We start from the raw sequence: 15,906 nt of genomic DNA on the forward strand, positions 1-15,906 counted from the left end.
GAAAAATGAAGGAGTTATAAAAATATACTCTTATAATTTATTCTTGACTATTGAGATTAATCTTTTTTATCCATACGGCCAGGCCGTTCTATCTGAATAAAAAAATAAGATGAATCCTTTTTCCTCATGCTCAAATGGTAAATTGGTGTAGTATTTGTTTTAATATTGGGTGTTCTGGTGTATGTGATAGTATTGTCGGTCTTACACAACAGGGCAGGGATATTAAATCTCACGTCGGCCGCGCCCCAGCACTCCTAAGACCAGGACCGTACACAGGACTTCCCCTTGAGGTTGTAGTGCAAACTTCCCATGCTTTGAGCTCCTTCAGAATGTCTTAAACTGTCTGTTGATTGAGGATTTGATCTATCTTATGCTGCAGGAATTTTGTTCTTGGAATCAGTATCTCCACAAGTTGGGAAATTCTTCCATTCAAGGCTTCGTTACAATTCGATTTGATGTAATGGCTTTCCCAATTGAAAACTAATGAAAAATGTTAAAAGTTGTTTGACGGTTGACTCTTTGCTGGAATGGTTTTGAGCAGCTTTTCAAGATTCAGGCCAAGAAAGAAGAGGCTCAGGTCTCGCCTTACAGACCGAACAATAAAAACGAGTTATAAAAAAGAGTTCCAGCAACCCAAATGCGAAATTTTACGAAAAAATCGTTATGAGTTCTCTGTATTCTTGTTTGGTGTAACGACTAACTGGTGTACTGACCAATGTATTCCAGGTTTTTATTTAATTTTTACCTTTACATACAAGGACTAGTTAGTCCAACTATGTGGTATAACAAGTCTAGTAAGCCAGAAATGGACGGCGTGATCTTAGAGGTCGTTACGCCAAAAAGAAGCAGGATGAAGGAGAAGGTATCTTTTATAAGTTTATGTTCCGACATACCGTACCATCAAGTTGATCATGCAACCTCAAGCTTACCTAAAAAGAAAAAAGAAAATAAAACATTAGAATTTGGATACTGCAATACTGAAGACAACAAGAGCGTAAATATAAAAATCATTCTATGCTGCATGAACCACTGATACGTGCTATAGCAATGCGCAGTTCAAACCGCACATAAACGCACACGACAGCAACAGCCACAAGGGCCAAAAACCTTCAACTGGCCTCCTTCAAGGTGTTCATCCCCATTACGTATGTAATGATGGCTTTTAGTTCGGGCTTTTCTAGCACAGACCTAGAGCTGAGAGGTGTTCGAAAACCATAACCGCGGGGACATTTCCACCAGTTCGACACACAAGACAATGGTGCACCGGTTTTGTCGTGATGGTTTACTCCGATGCGGTGATATGTTTTGGTTCAGGGTTTTTGTTTTCATTACCAAATTTAAGGGAACATTAGTGTTTGTTATATGCTCGTGTCGATTTATTTTAAAATTAAAACTCTTATTGCAACATATTTAATAGGAAAAAACACATAAATTAGCATGCATTTCGTTTCGATATATTGTTTTTGATGTTTTCACACAAAGAGACAAAATTTCTCATCAATTTGCCTGTTGCGCATTTCCATCGCGTCACCTATCTCGCGTTGATGGGTAATATTTATACAAAGCACTGATGATGTTCCTTTCGCACGGTGAGATCCCTCTTCACGGCATCCTGCATACAAAAACTATGTTGCCTTTCTAAGGTCACGTTAAGCTCGGCTCGCACCTTATCTTATGGTGCGACGTCGCTTGTTTGTCTGTCCCGCTGTCACAATAGCGTTTGTGGCTGCTTATCCTTACATCTTTTGATAGTCAAATTATGCAAGATAACGTCACACGGACCCATCTTACGTTGGATTCCATGCAATGCCATGAGCTCACAGTATTTTAACGACCGTTGGCAACGTAAAAAGGGTTTGCAGTAAGCATGGCACGATTCGGTGTACTGCATCCCAGCCTTCACACCTTCGGGTCACACAAAGTTTGTTGCACCCGTGTGCGGGTGGATGAAAAATGGAGAAAAAAACTCGCAACATGTTTGCCTTTTTACACACATGCAACCATTGCTAATTGGGTGCTATTGACTTGTTTCCCTCGCACATGGAACAAAAAAAAAAGAAAGACACGGCAATTCGTTCACATACTCATATTGCACACACTGGGCCACCGGTAATGTCCGTATGGAAATTGGCCTATTGTTAGACAGTTTCCACACCGGTCACACACAGCCACCCAATCGACTACCCCGCAATAGATCACCATTACCACCTACTAAAAATGGTCGGTCCATCTCGAAGACTCGCTGACTGGTGGTTAGTTTATTACCAAGCGATTACTTCATTCTCGTGTGTGATGGAAAACTGAGCTGGTAATGGCATCCGGGCCATCTGGTGATCGTTGGTTATTATTATTATTATTTCACACCATTCTCGCCGTTCTGCATAGGGCACGTTCCACATAATGGGTCATTGGCCTCGGTTTATGGTGTGAAAATGCATTCTATTATCATATGCGCGAAAAGTGAAGTGAACTACACTCTACAAACTGAAACATATTGCAGCTCCTCTACAGATGATTCGTTGATTTTATTTTCAACTAAAAATGTATTCCAATGGTAGGGAATTTTATTATTAGTGTCACCTAAGCTACTCATTCAAACTATAATTAATTAAAATTCAGTTTAATAAATGAAAATCAGTAGAGGCAAACTGATAAGTATTCCACTTACCACGCAGGAACTTTAAGACTTATTATTTCAATAAAGTAACACAAAATTTAAAATTAATTCTAATAATTAGCATGATCCAATTAGCAAACTGGTGTAAAAGTTTAAACCAACTAAGGATCCTTGATGGTGATGTCAAACATCATGTCTTGGAACACGTTTGTGAAGGACAAAATAAAGTTTACTAAGAAAACGCAGAAAACCTAATCAAAGATAAATAAACCAAAAAGGAGAATATAAACTAAAACGCTATAATGTGTCTTTTGAAAGTACCTGTAAGGTATTTAAGCCTTTGAAAATATACGGGCGAATGAAGATACACAACTTACATAATGGAGTTTAGCCACCTATGTAAGTTCCTATGTATTTACTTACTGATGTTCGGCTTAATACAAGAAAGATTTAATTCACATTTTGCTCTGAAGAAAACATCCCATTCGCTACTAATTCTCAGACCGAAGAAAATGTTATGGATGTCGAAGTGTTCGAATAAGTTTTTAAATATCTTGTAAATGAAGAAGATTTGGTTATTTGACTAGTGCGCAGTGTGTTTTAAAATTCTAAGGAATAGTAACTGTCGATTACTTGGTGATGATCGGATGACATTTATGGTATTTCGGGGGCATCGATCACGCCTGTGACAAATGAAGTCTGACAGATTCTTCGTCTATCGACTCTAACCCGAGCCAAAGGAACGTGAAAGTCTCCTATTCTCTTCTTGGTTTTTAACGACCTTACAGGTCACGCCGGCCATTTCTGGCTTACTAGACTTATTTTTACCACGTAGCCGGATAGTCAGTCCTTGCTACGGGGGACGGTTCGGATTATCACATACACCACCGGGCCGCCCCTAAAGTCTCCTATTATTTTGAATACTAATCCTAGTATCGTGTGTTTCCTTAGTGCAACTAACAATCGTGTTCATTATAACTCTTAAGAACTTTATTTCCGGATCTAATTTGGATCTATTGATGATTAGTCAATTAAAAATGACTCCCAATAAGGCCATTTGTAGAATTGCAGAGTTTCCACAGTTACTATCTAATATATCGTGTTGCACGAGTAGAAGAATAAGAGATACTTTATTCTTATTAAAACCTCCCTATGGTTAATCAATCGATTGTTATTTTATTCTTCCTACATATTAGATATAATAGGAGTTGTCTCCGTACGTGAGATAGAGCTGCGCACAAGTAACTAAAATTACGAACTTTGTGAGCTGTATAATGATCCACACTAAAAAACAACCGATTACATTCACCTGGCTTTGGTGGATTGATCATGCTATTGGAATGACATCGGACAACCCAATCTGTAAAACGTTTATAGACCAAGGTGAATTTATTCACAGTTTCAAGCAGCTGTTTCAATTACCATAAAATATCATTTATCTAACGAACCTAAACGATTTAATTTCATTTCAATTTAAATGATCATTTGATCTGATATTCATAAATACGCCATCTCTTTGCTATAACTTGCCGACGTTCTTGTGGAATACGGAATACAAGAATTAAATAAACAAATTGCTCTCGAAACGGTTTTGTTTGATTGCACAAAATAGCAGGAAACATAAACAACATGCAACGGCCAGAACAAACACACAACGAAACGGAAAACCAGTGCGGTAGGTTTCGCAAGCGTGCAACTCACCCCGAAGTCAGAACTTATCTCTAGCCATTGTGCCAATAAACAAATAACAGATTCGATCGGTCCTTATTTCCGCACGCTAGTCAAATAAATTCCTGCCACGTTATCTTTGAAATCAATCGTGTCCGGGTAACTTTGCCAGTTGTGTCGTCAGGTGCACACGCGTGCATTTACCACAGATCGGAAGATCAAAACAGTCGGGCAAGATTGCGGCGGATAATGCAAATATTTACATTCCATCCCTGTGTACCACTGTACAGATTGAGTCTCGATCGTCGATCTGTGCTCAAGTGAGGTAAAGCTTTTTAGTTTTGTCAAGAGACTGTTTGCCGTTCTATCGTTTCGTAATCTTCGTGTCTAAGTAAGGAAAAACTGGGCAAAGGAGTGAGGTTTGCATACTCACGCTTGTGTGAGGGTGGATAGATTTTAGAAGAATGCATAAAAAAACTCGTTCTACAACAATCCCTATCAATGGCAAGATTCTTCTTCGATCTACCTTCCACTAGAGGCAACGTTTTGCAGTTGAAGGGCTGGTACACAGCGACATAGAGTCGACGGAGAGTGGATAGAGAAGTTGGTCTTCCCGCTTCCTTGCTTCTATCGGACAGGTTGTGCTTTTGACCTTGGAATATATCCGAATATTATTCCATTTTACGATATTGCGTCATTAGATTCCCGAGATACACGTTATTTGATATAAGCGGATGATATCCGAGACCTCAGGGATTTTATTGCACACAATAAAAGTAGATAAGAAAATCATGTTTAATAATGTCTTCTAATGCAATTTAATATATTTGTGTTATTAATTATTTATGTTTTAATATCGTTCAAAATGCTGTGTGTATTACAAATTCGCATTCGGAATTGACATACATAGAAATTCGAGGGGCGCAAATTTCCGCAGATAACTGTAATAGAGTATTTCAGTGACTATCTGTACTTGAAATGGTTTAAAAAAAGTTAAAAACCTGATAATGGATAAAAATTAAAATATTTTTCCCTTTACATTAAACCAAACTTAATTCTATTTCAACCAAACTTGAGTAGAATAAGACTCCTATTGCTAGAAAAGCAATTTAAATTACTAATACGAATTTAATTCATAAATTAATTTCAGTTTAGTTTGCAGTAATACTAAACAAAGAGGAATATTTTATTTTTTTTTTTGGGTGCAAACAATTTAACAATCGAAAGCCATATCATCATCCTCCAAATCCTCTAAAGTTGTCCATCATCAACTCGGGTCAACTTGTTGTACAAAATACACAACGCTGCGGCAGTGTTCGCATAGCAAACGTCAACGAAAACAAACTGCTAGCTCTTAAAGTTTAGAGACTCATAAAAATAAACCACCCTGCCTGGAAGGGAAGGCAAAAGCTCGGTACCGCCACACACACATACACTGGAACCGGTTTTGGGTTTTTATTTTGGACCTTGCCCAACCGCAACCAACGACGCAGCGACGAGTAATACCTTCCTGCAAAGCGGAATTGAGATGCTAGGCTGGAAGTGGTTTCGAGTAACGCATTTTCAGCACCGTTGACGTACCATCGTGATACCATCATCGGGCAAGTTGCTGTTTTGTTCGTGCAACTCTTTTTTTTTGTTGCCTGACAAATCGTACTGTGCAGGAGTGTTGCTCTAGTAGTAACATCTATCACGATGCGAGATGAAGCATCGAAGGACAAGCGGTTTTTGCCATACCGTGACAAGAAAATAGGCTGCACATACACGGACGGACGAAAAAGGTGACTTGCTTTTGCATATCGGATCCAAAATCATGCTCAATATGACCCTCGATAATGTGTGTTACTGGAGTACTGCTAATTAAATGTTGTTTTGTTTGTTCGACGATGCGATTTAGGTTGCAATTACTGGTGGGGAAAGAGTTCTATAAAGATCTTTACTTTAGCAAGAGAAAACATTTGCTCTTCGCACTACGCAACGCAATTGAAATTCCACTATTGAGCAAACATACCCAGATGATACGTTTTCCATACTAAAAAGGATCATGGCTAAAGAATTTCGCTCATCCCGTCCTATTCGTCAGATTCCCGGTGTTAACAGCTTCATTCATCTTTAACTAATTTATGCAAATGATCGTTTCCGACTAAAGTTTCCACCTAGCGAGACGCATCGACACCACCACCGACTGCTGTCGCGTTCGACCGTCTCGGCTGCAACGATGCACACTGCACACTTATCTGGTGATCTTCGATCATTGATATGCACCGCGATGCACGGCGAGACGTGCATGATGTGCACAAGATTAGCACAAATGGAATGCAGCTGTGTCCGTTGGTGTTGGTTGCACCAATACTACCATGGATGGTTGTCGTAGAAAGGGCTGTTAAATACAAATAGCTAATAACCGAAGGGATTTTAGGGAACATTTATTGTTAAACAAAACAATTGCATCGGTGACTGAGCTTATTTTTTAAACTTGAACAAATATTATTATCTTTGTGAAACTCTGTTAAATTTTGTTGTGTAAATATTGTTTTGAGTTAAAAAACAAAATTTTCTCAAAATTAAATATAAAATAGTTAAGAAAGACATTGAAATCGCATGACGTTTTTCTTTCACAAACTACATTAATCACTCATAAACAATGGATGTATTGGTTTAGGAATTTCAAAAATGTACACGCCACGTTCAAAAGAATGCCCTGCGTGCAAAATAGTCCATTAATTCAAAAAACCTACACGGGACGCTATGTAATTTGTTCCGCATCATTCAAATGGCGTTTCATTTACGATCATTTTCATCCCTTCATCAGCATCTCGCGATCAACAAACCAGCTGATGTTAAGGTTCACCGCGCGCCTCCACCCACCGCTGGACCGTGCGGATGTATGGGTGGCACAAAAAGCTCCCCCTCCGTACGGTTGTGTGCGTGTCGCACGGTCCAAGCTTTGTGCACCGTCCAAGCCGGTTCTAATTAAGATCGCTTCCCCTTGAGCGGGGTACTGTTATATTCTGGCATTGACGTTCGGCTTACACGAAGCTCGATCGCGATGTGGCTGTGGAAAAGGGGGTGTTGGGATGAGGGAGGGAAACGAGAGAGGGTGGGTTCAGCAACAGCTGCACCGGCAGCGGTGTTTATTTATTTTTCTGCTGAATTCGCAAAAGAACTCTAACCGTTTGGCCATTCTGTGCGCGTTGGTGACTCCATCTTTGCATACACAAAGAGCTAAAACCCTCCCAAAACACCCCACACCGTTTGTTGGGAGAACGAACCAGACGAAGGTAACTATTTGCTTGCATGTTTAATATTCCCACACCGGGTATGGTAGTTTCTGCTTATTCGAATCTGAATGTTTGTCATCTCTTTGCCGGGTTTCAAACCTTTGTTGATATAAAGAATGCGTTTCCAACCGGTTTTCGAGCTGAGCACACGAACACGGTTTCGGTCGCGAGCAATATTGATGAAGTAAACGAAACAGCAAAAAAGCAACAAAAAAAAACGGACAAAACAAAACAAAGCTTAAGTCATATTTTAAGCAAAATGGTTAGGAAAAGGTTCACCGATTGTTGTGTTTGCTAATGCCGCACAAGCAGCTGGAAGAGAAACAGTTATGTAATGCAAGATTTATGCGAATTTTTCTGCTAACTCTTATCGGGTGGTGATGGTAACATTTTTTTTATACTTCAAACTAACGAAACAAATGCTTCGGATCGATCCGAAACGGATGCGAAGAATGCAAATGAAGATCCGCTATGGTCGGTCATTTGAAAAAGGTTTTTGGGAGATAATATGGAGAAAAAATTTAAATAATCGTTGGGATTTTATCTTACATAACTGCTAGAAGATAAGGAAAAACAAAAAAAAGTATTTATATAGCTTAATAAAATATTAATATTATATTAAACAATTTATCGCCTTGTGCATTTCAGCTAACGATTCCGTGTGTTCTGATTTGTCAATCACCACCTGATTCGTGCGACCTAAATCGATCAGAGTTTTACACATTTTTTATTTGCCACATGCATTCAACCATTCAATTCACTCGTCAATGAGTCACGGTTTAGCACACGAAGCAAAGGACACGGATCGGAGACGGTAGAACATGGTACGAAATTCGAAAAGCTGGATTTCATTGTCAGCTGACCATAACGTACCCCATTCTAGCGTCAGAGCGGCGGAATGGTACCGGCGAGGTACGTCCACACAAAAACAAGGCACACCACCACCACCGTTTTTGCCCTCAACGTGCCCACCACGGTCAATGCGATGCGAAAATGCGCGAAAACATTCACCGCTTACGTACGGAGTGGTGCACCGCTGTGGAGTATGGATAGGCCAGATCGCCCGATTCGTCGGCCATGACCAAAGGAACACAATTCCGAACGGGCAACAATTCACGGTGACAGCGCGAGAATGCATTGGAACGTTGGATGCAGCGGGCACTTTGTGTGAAATACGATTCGATTGCGCACCGGTGGAATGATTTCAACATTTTATTGAAGTACTGTGCGACCGGGAGTTAAATAAACTTTTTTTTGGGATGGATTAATTAAGTTACTCCATTAGAATAATCAAAATTTTTTTGTTTGCATTGCCAAAATCCATTGTAGCTACTATGTCTCTAGTTATTTTTGAAAAATACAGACATTTCTACATCTTGTTGGAACCACTTATATTCTACTGCATTAGCTATAAGGAACATTTATTATGAAAGTATTACAAATATAGTTTCGCTATAAGAAAATGTATTGAGACGTCTTGTAGAAACAATGCAGTGTAAGTACAGGAAGTCTCAGAGATAAACTATTATAACGGATCGTGGAGATCCCCAAAAATCCGCGGATGTCGAATCTCGGTGCGATTTCGCTGCAAATTGACAGCAATAGAACTTCTTTCTTTGGGATTTATTTAATTTGATTATTTGATGTTTTTGATATCTTCTGAGTTCTATTACATTGTAACTCAGGGTGACATGTTGATCGGCTGATGTAACATAATTCAGGATCAGTCTGTGTGCTTAACCAGGATATCCCATATTTCTCAAATAACTAGAACTCTAGACTAGAAGTCAGAACTAGAGAGAGAAGAACATGCTATTTATTCACGCAATATTCATGCTTCTTTAGCTGTTGTATATCGCACTGAGTTTGCTCAAAGTTGCTACTAAAGGCTTATAATACAGGATTTTGACCAGGTTACAATGTGAGTTAGGCTGATTGGGTTGGACGAGGAATGAGTTCGAGAACATGTTCTTTTACTAGAGCCAAAACTTTGCGCATCAACACTTGGTCTAAAAATTTTGAATCTATTGTGAGCAAGCTTCCTGTTGATGCTGTTATCAATTATTCGAGTCTTATCGATGACTTGAGACTTTGAAATGTCACCAAAAATTCATTCAAAATTGACATTTCAAACGACATTGTTTAGAGATATAAGTCGGTTAGATTTCTAGAATAAAAATTCTACCAAGAAGACAGAATATGCATTTAAAAATTTTGTAAATGTCTAAGTATTTTCCTTATGGAGTAAACGAAACGACAGATCTTTTAGATAGAAATTTAACTCGATCGATCGAATATAATTAGTTCTAGTTAGCTGTAAAATTATACATCTTGAGTAAGAGAATTATGTTTTATTACAGACAAAGTCGTTCATTTAGACAACTTTCTCCGATGTCAGGTTGTGCAAACAAGGCAAAATGTTGTTCATCACAAGAAGCAGTTTTTTCAAACTCATTTTAATCACAATAAGTCTGTCTTTTCATTCCCGTTGCAACAACGACGTAAATTCGAATGGACTGCTGACGCACTTTTGTTCCTGCACAACAAAAAAAAAGCAAACCACTTAAACCACAGACTTTGCATTTTGCCAAAAAGCACACACAGACAGACCGCGTAATAGATGCTGGGAAACATTTAGGGGTGTTTTGGCAAATTTAGCCATACTTTTCAAGAACTAACCCACACATCTTGTGTCTCGCTAATTTACGGTACGAAATGCAAAGCATTTTATTTTGTGTGTGTGTGGGGTTGGTTTTTTGTGTGAGCTGATAATTTGATAAATAATGAGCAAAAAGTAAACCCCCTTCACGGGGAAACGGCGGAAACTTGAGCGTGATAGTGTGTGATGGCTTGTAGAAGCAGTAGAGAGCTTGCAGTACAAGGTTTTTGGTGAACTGTGAAGCATTTCGAGAGGTTTGATTTTTTTATTTGCCCTCACATCCGGATAATGTTCCTGAGAAGCACTTCGTCTTAGATCACGGTTAGGTTTACTTAATAAAATTGTGATTGACGGTCAGTAATGTGAACTGAAGGATACAGAAGTTGAAAATCACTTCAAACGTTCGTGTGTTTTATTTTTATGTGTACTTTTTGTATGTAATGAAAGGTCACCTATTGTGCTTGAATGCAGTTTTGTTTGGAACTACAGCAGAATAAAGTTAAAAAAATAATTACGTCATCTTTAAGTTATTATATCTCTTCTATACATTAATCGTGAATCACTCTTACTATTACAAAATAGAAAAAGCTTCATTCCTTTTTTTGCTACCTTTGCTATATTCAAAAGCTTACTATCCCAAATCTATCAAGGAGCCACAAAGTCCGGTGTTTTATTTCCATCGAAACAAAACACATTTTTCCGCACCGCTGCAGATTGCAATCAATCAATCAATGCGAGACGGGATTGATTAACGATCATCCATTCGGCAAGTCATTTAGATTTACAATCGGCAAACTACTATCATTACGTAGTCGTGTCGGTGGGTACGGTGAAGGGTACGGCTTGGCTTTGTTGCTGTTGTTCATCCCACAGCACTAAGGCACTTAAGTCTTAAGCAGTGGTTCGGTTTGATTGTTCGCGCTAGACGATGCTTTCCATCGATGTAGCTGTTTCACGGTTGCACACGAAAAAAAAATGCACCTGATAAGATTTACCGCTGAAGAAGCTTTTTTGGTGGCCGATAGTTCCAAAATTGTGAAATTAAATCGAGAAGTATTTTAACGAACGGCATTAGAAGAATTCCTTCTCCAGCTTAGAGGTACAAATGTTGAGGAAAGAGGGGACATTTTTCAACGCATTAGTAGTTTGTTAGTTAATCTGTTGCACAACGACTAGTGCTTCAACAACTTTGTGGTTATCAAAACCCCGCTGGAGTAGGGCGAAACATTGTTGCGATTATAAAACTATCAGAAATAGAAAAAAACCCATCAATGTACATGTTTGGTAATTGACAGTGAGCAATATGGGGCAGCTATCAGCGGTTATGTCTTTGTTGTTCTCGCTCTCTGTGCGCAACATTGGAATTCAATTGGAATGTACGCATTGAACAGCAGCTGTTTAGCAAAATAGAAACACATGAAGCACTATCAAATTATTGTAAAAAAAAACATGATTTTTTCCACTTTAGATAGTGCCAAGAATTCCACAAGAAATGTTATAAATTTGCTAACAAATGTGAAACAGTTAACGGTTTAGGCAATATGTTTCCACTACAACAAAAATCTCCACATTTAATTATGAAAATGCAAATAACCTTTCATTCCCGGTCGACAAAAAAACCGTTTCTGTTGGAGGATAGAAAAGAAAACTTGGCAAACGCCCCCGGAACTCTTTCACGTGGAGGAGATGGCTTAACAGTCTATGGGCTCTGTCCCGCTGTGGTGGTTATCTTGCTTTCACTTCTTCTATTCCCGAGCGATTTTTTATTGTTCATGCTAGAAGAGCTGGCGATGAGTTGGTGGGGTTTTTTTTCTTTGCTGGCAGACTTTGCATCTTCGCTATAGGTGCACGTTTCACATATTTCGCGATCTTTCGCGTAGGAACATGATCGTATACGGTACGGTTTGAGCTGGATGACTGACGGCACACATATAGCACAGCTCCCTTTGGCTGATGGCTGACTGGCTAACGATATGGTGGTATTTCTGTCTATCTGCTCGGAAAGCTTTGTTCCTTAAGGTAAACCTCCCCATCCTCGCGATCGAATAGGTGGCGGCAGCTAACCCGCTGAACGGGTTGATGTAGGTTATCGTTAATAGAAAATGATAGTTCACGTCGAAAGGGAATGCAATTGTTTTGTTTGCCATGCGGTGCGGGAGATAACTTGGCAGCAAGTTCAGCAATGCAATTGCAAAAGCAGATCGTAGATCGTAAAAGGGTAGAACAACAACCAACACAAGTGAGGGTCTACATTACTCTGCACTGCTTCGGGTGACCGAAAACTGAAAATGATGCGAGATAATTTATCAACCACTGCGTCCAGAGAGTGTGTGGCACCACAGTATCACGTCACGATCGATCTCCCGATGTGGTTGTGTTACGGCAGAAATTATACAACATGGCAACAAGCCACGGCTCGGTTGATGTTTTAATGGTATACGATCTCATTCCTTCTCCCTGCGAACGGTTTCGGTGTGTTCGGAATAGGGCTCTGTGTTGGTGGATTAGTTGGATGCCCCAAAGCCGCATCCAGCAGCACGAGAGTCCCGAGTCACGGATGCTGCGTGAAGGTTGTCCCACAACCACCACAACCGAAGCGCAGCAATACTACCACCACTGGATTGTGGTTGCAATAATAAAGCCGAATAGATACATTCACGGGAGAGATAGGTAGTTTGTGACCGTTTTGCGGTGTTTGCGGGTCGGAGAAAAAGATTAATAAAATGTGTTTCCGTGGTAGGTCGGAACGTTCGGCACGGAACAGGAATACATCTGTATGGAACAGTTTGGTGTATCTGTATCACACTGCTAGGTTAAACCCATTTCGTCATCCTGCATCCCAAAATGGCCAACGAAATAGAGTGTCCGTGAGTAAGTGGTAAGTGCGAAGCGCTTCCCTTAAAACCGAAACACATCTGACAGCATCAAACAAACAAAACGAACAAACACCCGCAGCCTAGCCGCGAATGGAGAAGAGAAAGTTCCAGTGTGTGGTGTGTGGTTTTTTTTGTTGCTGTCTGTCTCTTTTTCCCTCTTGCTCCCCGACTCACGCACACGATCGTGAACGCATATGGCGCCATTATTGCGTACAACTCCGACAAAGCGGACTTTTTTTTGTATCGGTATGGAAGAAAGCACAACATACGAAACATACGAAAAACCATGTGACGTTCGAATGTCGTTTTAGTAAAACGCATAACAAAAGGAAGAAATAAACGAAACGAAAACAAACAAAGAGGTAAAGGGCTGCGTGTGGGGACTTGGACTTGGTTTAATCTATTACCTAACGTCCGCCTGGCAAAAGCTCGCGAGGAAATGTCCGTTTGCAGGAGACGTGAGTAAAACGCGTAAACAACACTCCTGTAGGATGAGCTGTGGCACGGTTTTTATAAGCCATTTAAAAAAAGTTACACACACACACAAGAGAAAGGCCAGATTCGCAATCGTCATCAAGGGAGGGATGGTCCATTTGCATGTCGCGGCGTTAAATTTCCGGCACCGGGAACGTGCGTTTCCGAAAGCATTCCAAATTCGACCGATAAGTGTGTAATGTAAGGTTGCATGTGGGATACGAAAGGTGTTAAAATGACAGCAGTATGTGTATGTAATTATGAAAATATTACTAAAAACCGTAGATTTTAATTTTACTTCCACTAGGTATTTGAACATTTCCATTCTGGGAGTTTGCTTCTTGAATTTAAATTTAAATCGAATGATTTAACTGAATCACTAACAAAATTATTTGTCCCAAAACAGAAAGAACAAGACATATGATAAGGTTGATCGGTTAGTTGTGAAATTGATGCAATAAACTGTAAACTTGGAAGTCGATGTATGTTCGTTTTATCAATATTCGATGATAAAGAAAAACATGAATATCGAATAAAAAAAAGACTAGCTATAAATTGATAGAACGTAGATTAACAGAGAAATATATTTACTTTCTTTATTTGAACAATTAAAAAATTATTAGTTTTTTGTTACAGAAAATGATTTGAAAGATAACTTAGACTCCATAAGAATAATATTAATAAATGGAAGACTTATAGCATTGTTCGTTAAATAAATGTTAATTATTTCGTGAGATTTTAAATCTTAAATCTCTTTAAAAAAATAAAAAAAAAATTCTCTTACCTGTATTATAGCAAAGATTTAATGTTGCACAGATTGAGTGCTGCTGGGCTGATCTGTTGGTCGAACGCGTTGTAGTCGAAGCAGAAGCCTAACCGGCTGTCAATGGACACGGACCACGATGGTCCGGAATCGATAGCGATCGTGAAGGATAGCGAACCGTGGAAGACGTGTTACTGGCACGTTTACCTTTCCGTTCGCATCTATTCCTTGCCTAATGCGAACAAAACGCACACACCAGCAAAGCAAAACCAACTTCGTTCTTCTCACACACCTCGATTCTCGATTCTGCTCGTTAAGCTTTAGGCGTGAGCTTTCGGATTGAAGCAGGAAAAAAAAGCGTCGATCTTGCGACTTGGACAACGCACTTGCACACACTTCTACAAAAACACACCAATCTAGGCGCTGCACACACACAAACACGCGCGCGCAAAAAAAAACGGATAGATGTTACACCGCGCACACGTACACTCAACACAAACACAAACGCACGCTGGAACACTGGATATGATGGGGAGCTATTGCGGCTCCTGCGGTGGGAGGAAATCCAAATCAAACGGGGTAATAAAAACAAGTGACACTTCGCCGATGGAGGAGACTGTAATGCTGGGTGAAGATGACAACTCGCAAATTTTGTTCACACACAGCTACAGGTGAGAGGTCAGTAATCTGGCAGAGGAGCAAAAAGTGACGGGATCTCTAGGGTGCGATCGGGACAATGCATGCGAAATGAACCTTGGTTTTCTGTTCTGTCTGTCTGTGTGTATGCCTGCAGGTATAGATAGGCCTTTGCCACTGAAATGTTCCACGTTAGATCGATTTCTTTCCTCACGTATCTCCGTGCTAATGATCACATCGGAACCGAATGGCTTAGGGAAACGATCGAACAAAAGCTTGCTGGAGGCTGTCGATCATGTACGAGATATCGTACTAATCGACGTCACCGTTCCGTTTGGAGCCGAATGCAAAACGGGAATAGCTTTAGCAAAAGGGCGAATCGGATACACACCTATTAAAGGTGTAATAGGGCGAACTGTTCGATTGTTCTGAATGCGGTTACAATGCAATCGACTTCAGAGCGGACAAAATGGGGTCTTTTGGTAGAAAATACGCTTTACATTGCCTCAACCCAAGCGTCATGAAGTGCGAAATAAAAACGAATGAAATAAAAAAAACCCAGAAAATCTTGATGACACGATTGTGAGGCTTGATTAAGGGCCTGCAAGACGCAGTGGGAGTCGCATCGTTAACGGGTGGGAAGAGTAAATAGGGCGAAGGTTAAACCTCGTGCGGTTCGCAGTACATGCGCCTATCGACTATCTTGACGATCTCGCAGCACACAGAACGATGGCCAGATTTGGTGGACATTGTGTCAGCAAGCTGTACCGTCCGGTACGGTCGGTAGAACAAACGCGGTATGACGTGCCGAACGAACGAGAAACGTTGAGATGACAGACTAATAATGTCCGACTAGATGATCGCGAACGGTCGGAGCAACGTCACAAATTGGGGGCGAACGAACACGGCGTAGTTTTCCTCTGCACTGTAAC

General features: G+C 40.1%; 1 protein-coding gene across 4 annotated transcripts in view; it reads right to left on the reverse strand.

The window, feature by feature from the left end:
- LOC125770114 (PTB domain-containing adapter protein ced-6) overlaps positions 1-15,906 on the reverse strand; it is a 31,709-nt gene that overhangs the window by 15,438 nt on the left and 365 nt on the right. For all 4 annotated transcript variants that reach the window (XM_049439419.1, XM_049439416.1, XM_049439418.1 and 1 more), the window contains exon 2: positions 14,360-14,886. The gene's annotated coding sequence lies outside the window, so the exon portion shown is untranslated. The remainder of the gene's footprint in view (positions 1-14,359; positions 14,887-15,906) is intronic.

Source organism: Anopheles funestus, chromosome 3RL (genome assembly GCF_943734845.2).
Source record: "Anopheles funestus chromosome 3RL, idAnoFuneDA-416_04, whole genome shotgun sequence".
Lineage (NCBI taxonomy): Eukaryota > Metazoa > Arthropoda > Insecta > Diptera > Culicidae > Anopheles > Anopheles funestus.